Source organism: Aethalodelphis obliquidens, unplaced genomic scaffold, assembly GCF_003676395.1.
Source record: "Aethalodelphis obliquidens isolate GAN/ISIS:26980383/991018 unplaced genomic scaffold, ASM367639v1 scaffold101, whole genome shotgun sequence".
Lineage (NCBI taxonomy): Eukaryota > Metazoa > Chordata > Mammalia > Artiodactyla > Delphinidae > Aethalodelphis > Aethalodelphis obliquidens.
In genome coordinates this window covers 771,263-777,957 of record NW_020838045.1, presented here as the reverse complement: position 1 = coordinate 777,957, position 6,695 = coordinate 771,263, and the positions used below count along the sequence as shown (strand labels likewise).

The 6,695-nt window shown below is 39.1% G+C and overlaps 1 pseudogene; it reads left to right on the top strand.

The window, feature by feature from the left end:
• The first annotated feature begins 254 nt into the window (after positions 1–254).
• On the top strand, positions 255–2,627 carry LOC113614658 (serine/threonine-protein phosphatase 4 regulatory subunit 3B pseudogene; annotated as a pseudogene).
• The last annotated feature ends 4,068 nt before the right edge of the window (positions 2,628–6,695 follow it).

Here is a 6,695-nt window from a genome sequence, read left to right as displayed (position 1 = left end):
AATCACAGCATGGAAGGAGGGGCTCCAGGGATGTGAGTGAGTAGTGGGACTCCGGGGAAACCCTGTTGAACTGAGGAGCTGCCGGGGTCCCTGTGGCCATTATTTATCCACCATGTTCTAATTATGATTTTCCCTACTAGCCACCTCAACTACTGTCGCTGCCACCACAGAGCCAGCCGTCATTGAGTCGGGGCATAACAGAAGCGGGGACCAGCGCCAAGACCAGGGCTGGTGTGAAGAGACCCGAGGTCACCATGGTGGGCAACCAGCGCTACGTAAAAGTCTACACCCTGAAAGATGAACAACAGTGGGTCATTCTAGACACAGGGTACATCTCATCCACTTATGAGGAGGGGGCCCAGGCCATGTTTCTGCTAGTTAGATCCAAGTCCGATGACTCACTGATCTTGGAGTCAAAGATAAATCCAGACATGTACTATGAGAAAGATGGAACGTTAATTTTTTGGTTTGAGGCTGAGAACCGTGGTACAGCGATACATTTCCAGGACACGGCAATTTGTCATAAGGTCTGGAAAGCCATTTGTCAGGTTCACAGTAAAGTCCCATGTGTCGAAACTATACATGACATCATGGATGAATCAGAAGCCAAAGAGGGTGATGACTCGCCAAAAACCAGTGAACTGCTCGACCTGCCAAACTGCGAACTCGATAAACTTGGAGAGATTGTTGACTTAGTTACCTTGAGTCTCACCTCACCTATGGATAAAGAACTCCTGGCTCTGCTCTTGGAAAGGGAGGACTATATTCAAAAACTACTGCAGTTGTTCCACACTTGTGAGAACCTAGAGTATACTGAAGGCTTATACCATTTGCATGAAATTATTAAAGGAATCTTATTCCTCGACAATACATCTCTGTTTGAGATCCTGTTTTCTGATGAGTGTATCATGGATGTGGTGGGATGCCTTGAATACGACCCTGCTTTGGCTCAGCCAAAAAGGCATAGGGAATTCTTAACCCAAAATGCACACTTCAGGGAAGTTATACCAATAACAGACAGTGAAATTCGACAAAAAATACATCAGACATACAGGGTACAGTACATTCACGACATCCTTTTGCCTATACCATCCAAGTTTCAAGACAATATTCTTCCTAATCTTACAAGTTTTATTTTTTTTAACAAGGTTGAGCTAGTCAACATGTTGCAGGAAGATGACGAGTATTTGGCTGAAGTTTTTGCACAGATGAGGGATGAGACCACAGATGATGATAAACGGCGTGACCTGGTATTTTTTTTAAAGGAATTCTGTGTATTTTCTCATCTATTACGTTCTGAAAGCAGGTGTGCACTATTCACAACACTGACAGAATTGGGAATTCTTCCTGCTCTTAAAATTGTAATGGGCATGGATGATTTGCAAATAAGGTTAGCTGCTACTGATATACTTGGTGATCTAGTGAAGTATACTCCATTCATTGTCCAAAGATTTATGATGGACGAAGCCCAGCAAAGTGAAGATGGCAAACTTTTCACTAATTTAATAATTGAAAAAATGATCTGTGATACTGACTCTGAGCTAGGAGGTGCTGTTCATTTAATGAGACTTCTTCGTGCTCTACTTGATCCAGACAACATGCTGCCAACACATAGAAAATGTAAAAGAAGTGAATTTCTAAATTTCTTCTATAGACATTGTATACATAACTTCACAGCACCACTTTTGTCAGCTACTTCAGAAGATATATGTGAAGAGGATAATATAGTTGGATCTGACAAAAACAACAAAAATTGCTTCAATAATTACCAAACAGCAGAGCTGCTTGCCTTAATTTTAGAGCTGCTCACATTTTGTGTGCAACGTCACACGTATTACATAAAAACCTATATTTTGAGAAAAGACTTGCTAAGAAGAGTCTTGATCTTGTTGAATTCAAAGCACACTTTCCTGGTCTTGTGTGCTCTTCGCTTTATGAGAAGGATGATTGGCCTTAAAGATGAACTTTGTAATTTTTACATCATCGAGGGAAACCTTTTTAAGCCAGTTGTAAATGCCCTTCTGGATAATGGAACTCACTACAATATGTTGAATTCAGCTATTATTGAGCTGTTTGAATTCATAAGAGAGGAAAATATCACGTCTCTTGTTGCACATATAGTTGAAGAGTTTTATGAAACACTTGAGTCAATTGAATATGTTCAGACATTCAAAGGATTGAAGATTAAATATGAAGAACAGAAATACCGGAACAATCAACTATGGAAGAATTTGTATCCTGTACAGTATAGTAAGATATTTTGCAGAGGTGCCAGTGTCTTGAAGCACAAGGAAGAGAAGAGTTTTAAAGAAAATATAGAGGAAGGAAAAGCAGGTATGTCATCATCAGAAAGTGATTTTCAAGATCATTGTGATAAATCTGTGGAGACTGAAAAAGCAAAAGAAAATGAAGACAAGGCAGATCTTCCCCCCAAAACATCTTTGGGTGGCTCCGAATTTACTTCATTCCATTCTGCTAGTGATGCTAGTGGAGCAGGTAACCCAAACGACAGCAGCATGGTGAACTTAGTGGATTATTCAGATGACAACAAAGAAGATAAAGAAGGTGACCCCCCCCCCAGGAAAAAACTACATGTAGCTCCTAAAGTCTTAAGGGAAAACCCTTAACGTTACTAAACTCTACATTACTAAAGCTGTGTAAAACATTAAAACATCAAAGCATTAATAAAATTCTGTAACATTAGCTGAAACATCTGAATCCAAATCTTTCTCATGTGAACTTATAACTATTCAATAAGTAGCAAAGATGCTCAGTGTTATCATCTAGGAGAATTTATTTCTGTAAAAACCAAACTTCCTAGAATTCAAAAAAATAAAGAAAAGAAAAAAGCTAACCAGAACCTGAGCGATAACTTCTTAGCAAGAAAAAAAGTCTTGCTTGAGGGGAGAAAACAGGTTGATAATCTAATATTAATGTAGTTCTGTTTCAGGGGTATATATTAGAAACAACTGTTAACAGTATAACATTATTTGCCCAGTGGTTCTGGCTATGGTTTTCTTTTTTCAGTTGCCTTCTTTGAAATAAAAATTTACATTCATGTTTATGTGGAAGGCTAAGTGAACTGTAATAAAAAATAAAGGTACGCTATTCACATTTCTGTGAAGATTTGACAAAAATTCACCCTTATGAGTAAATAGAGGGAAGTAACTTTTGGTATGTATTTTCATGAACAAAAAAGGAAGCTGGATTCAAAATGTGCTGTTCTTAGCATAATTTTTTGTTTGTTTAGATGAGATGTGAAGAATCGGTCCAGTAGTATTCTAAAATAGTGTTCTCTAAGACCTTGGGAGTGGGTAGAAAAGAATACTTTCAACTGCCTAAATTGTGAAAGATACTTGGAAGTCATTTCCTGATTCATTAATAAAGTTGTGTCTGTCTTCAGAGCAGTGGGTAACTTTTAAAGTGTAATTTACAGAGACTAACAATTTATAAAAAATAGTGCTGAATGAAGTGGCACTTAATATGTAGAAACCATTTTGGACAGTTTTTTAAGAAAAAGTTACTTGTGTCAAAGTACACACACAGTACATGAAGTTTTTTTTCTATAAACAGGAGTAATATGAAAGGTGCTTTATTAAAGAGTGAATGCAAGTGAATTTCTAATAATAAGTTGTAACAAAGAATTAAGTGGTTTTATTTTTAGAGGTGGAAGTTAACTGGGTCCATTTTTCCTGGAATTGCTTAAATTAAAGCAGTTTCTCCTACTTGAAGATTTTAGAGTTAATTTTAATTATGACCATGGTTTGAACAAGATAGACTGTGTAGATAGGAAGTATAGTTTTCCAGAAGACAGATATTTCTCTTGTATTAAAAATACCACTTGTTTTGTACCATTTGCTGATATTTATGCTGAGCTATACAATTCAGGAATTAAAAAGTGACCCTGTAATTCCAAAAATAAAAGAGACCATTTTAAATGTACTATTATGCCATAGGAGACACATCTTATGCAAAACTGAGAGATTGTTGTGTTAGAGCTACAAAAAGAGTGTATTCCTAAAACAACAAATAATCATTTCATCATCAAATATAAAGTCTGATAAAGTGTGGACATGACCTCAGGAGATATAATCAGACATTACTGAGGACATGACAGGGGAATGTTTTCTGTAGTACACACATTTACAGGCATACACAGAGTTTTATCTGAAAAAAATATACTTAACTCTTTGTTTTGGTGGTAGTAGCTCCAGTTCCTTAGCAGAACAGATATTTACAACCAGACAGAGAAAAACAATTCTTTGGTGCTCTCTCTGCTTATTCTCTTCTCTTCAGCTAGTTTTAATCAGCCATAAAAAATGGACACTAGGAGGGAAAAAAAATGAATATTTGCATTTCTTGTTGTATTGTCCCCAGTGAGTGTGTAAGGAAAGACGAGGGAGGGCATAGCTGTAATGGGAAGTTAATAAAAGGTAAAAATAAAAACAAGGAAAAAAGAACAAGAAAAGAAAAACAAAAGAAAAAAGGACAGGCATTCTCTTGAGCTGAGCTGTGTAACCTCCGTGAGCCCTTTTCTAGTCTCAGCAACTTAACATTAGGGAAACAACATGACAAGCAAAATGGTGCAAAGGCAGATTGCCCATCAGATGGCATAACCTACTATTAAGGGAACATTTAAGAGGGCAGCAAAACACAGACGAGCAATCCTTACTGTCTGCACACTGAGTGAAAAATTGACCAAAATGTTCAGTCTCTGTAGAAAATGTGTGTGAGACGATACATGTCAAAAATGTTTACTTTCACCTTTAAGTTGTTAAGAAGTAATTTTAAAAGTCCCCTTAAGTGGATTATTTATGAAAAGAAGAAACAGTTTGGAATGGCCTTGTACTTACAACAAAATTCAGGTGAGCGTTTTTGAAGAGGTGCCCTGGATTTGTCAAGGTTTCGGCTTTAAACGTGACTTCCAGTTACCTTTATGGCTTAGTGACTTTCTAAACACACCAACAAAGGGAGGGTGATATAACAGATAAAGCAAAAGCTTCATATTTAGACAGCCCTTGATGACAATGCAGGCTCCGATGCTTACCAGTTCCATGACCTTAGGCAATTTACTTATTTTCTCCTTTAGCCACAATCTCTCCATCTTGTCTTAAAAAATTAGAAACTATATATAAATTACCCAGAACATATTTAGTACTCAGTAAATAACTTTCAAAACTCATTATCATCATCAGGAGCAGTATAATAATTTCAAGAAGATGGAGGATAAAGTCAGGTATAAGCCCTTATATCACAAGTTATGCTCATAAATCAATAATCCTATATTCTTGATCAAATTGATAGCAACATGATACATTAAAAACTAATGAGTTCAGTTCTGGTTGGCAGACAAGTCTATGTATATGTATCGTGCCTTGCTGAGAAACAACTGAAATAAAGAGCATAAAAGTAGACAGAAAAATAAACCTTCATAGCAATGAAGACAGTTGGGTGGAGTGGTGTCTGAGGTGTTAACCAAAGAGTGAGAGATGTCAGGAGTGAAGGATGGGATTGAAATTAGAAAAGTAGGAGGGAAGATGGGGAGGGCATCGAAGATTTGTAAAAGAGGCAAGAGTCACTGAGCCCGGTTCCCCTTGTCCCATCCCAGCAAGCAGGGTAGTCAACTAGAATGTGTCCCTAGATAACAGCCCGAATGTCCTTGCCCTACAGCCCCTGAGATAACAGGCAAAGCTGAAGGCCCTGTTACGGATGTTGTTGCCTCAGAGTTAAGCCCTTCTCTTTGGGGTGTTGGAGGATCCAGGATGCTGAAAGCTTACCACCCGGAGGTGCAAGTCCGTGTTTTCAGGAGAGAGACACGTTAATGCGTGGCTCCCACCCAAGAAGTACAATCTCAAGACCATAAATGGAGCCCATGGAAAGAAAATCTTTACAACTGGCAGGCCTGTCAGGTGGTCCCAACACCAGTCAGAGAACACAGTTTGAGGATGCTAGCAGGTCAGCCTTCAAGTTCCCAGTTCAGTCACAAAAACAGCCTAGTCCTTGTTTTGGAGGGTTTGCTAAGTGCAGTCAATCCAGTTTTCTTGTTTGTCCATGCCACCAGCATGGTGGCATGACCTTAGTCCATCCCATGGAATGACTGAGATTAGGAGTCAAATGACATCCAGAGGGGTGTGTGTGATCATCCCCTGCTTCTCCTGATAGATCTCTCAGTAAGTTTAAGGGGAAGGGTGGTCAGAGCTGCTTAGCTGGGGCTGGCAGACCCAGCAGTCAGTTAAACTGAAGACTCCTGCAGGAGTTTGAGGGAGCTGCACCAGAATGTTTCCCTTGGGGAGGAAGTCTCCAGAGGCAGCTCTGAAATACATGGGTCCTTAATGCCCCTTCCTCCCCTGTGCAACCCTGGGTGCTGGGTTGTTGCTTTTCCTCCGCCTCCACAATACCTGAGTGCCCCTTTGTGGTAACTATAATGTTGCCCCTTTTTCCGTTCATTCCCTACTCTCACCCAAACTTTTTATCTAGAAGGATCAGGTGTGAGAGGCACAGGACATTTATATAAAACCAGAATTAAGTTTGAATCATGTAGTTCCCATTTTTGCCCTGCTGCCACCATGGCTATACCAGCCAGGCTGGTCTGGGGAAAGAAATATGCATCACGCCCCGAAATGGTCATGACAGAACCCTATCTTTTCAAAAGAGGCCTATATAATTTCCCGTCCCTTTAGTCCTGATTTAACGAC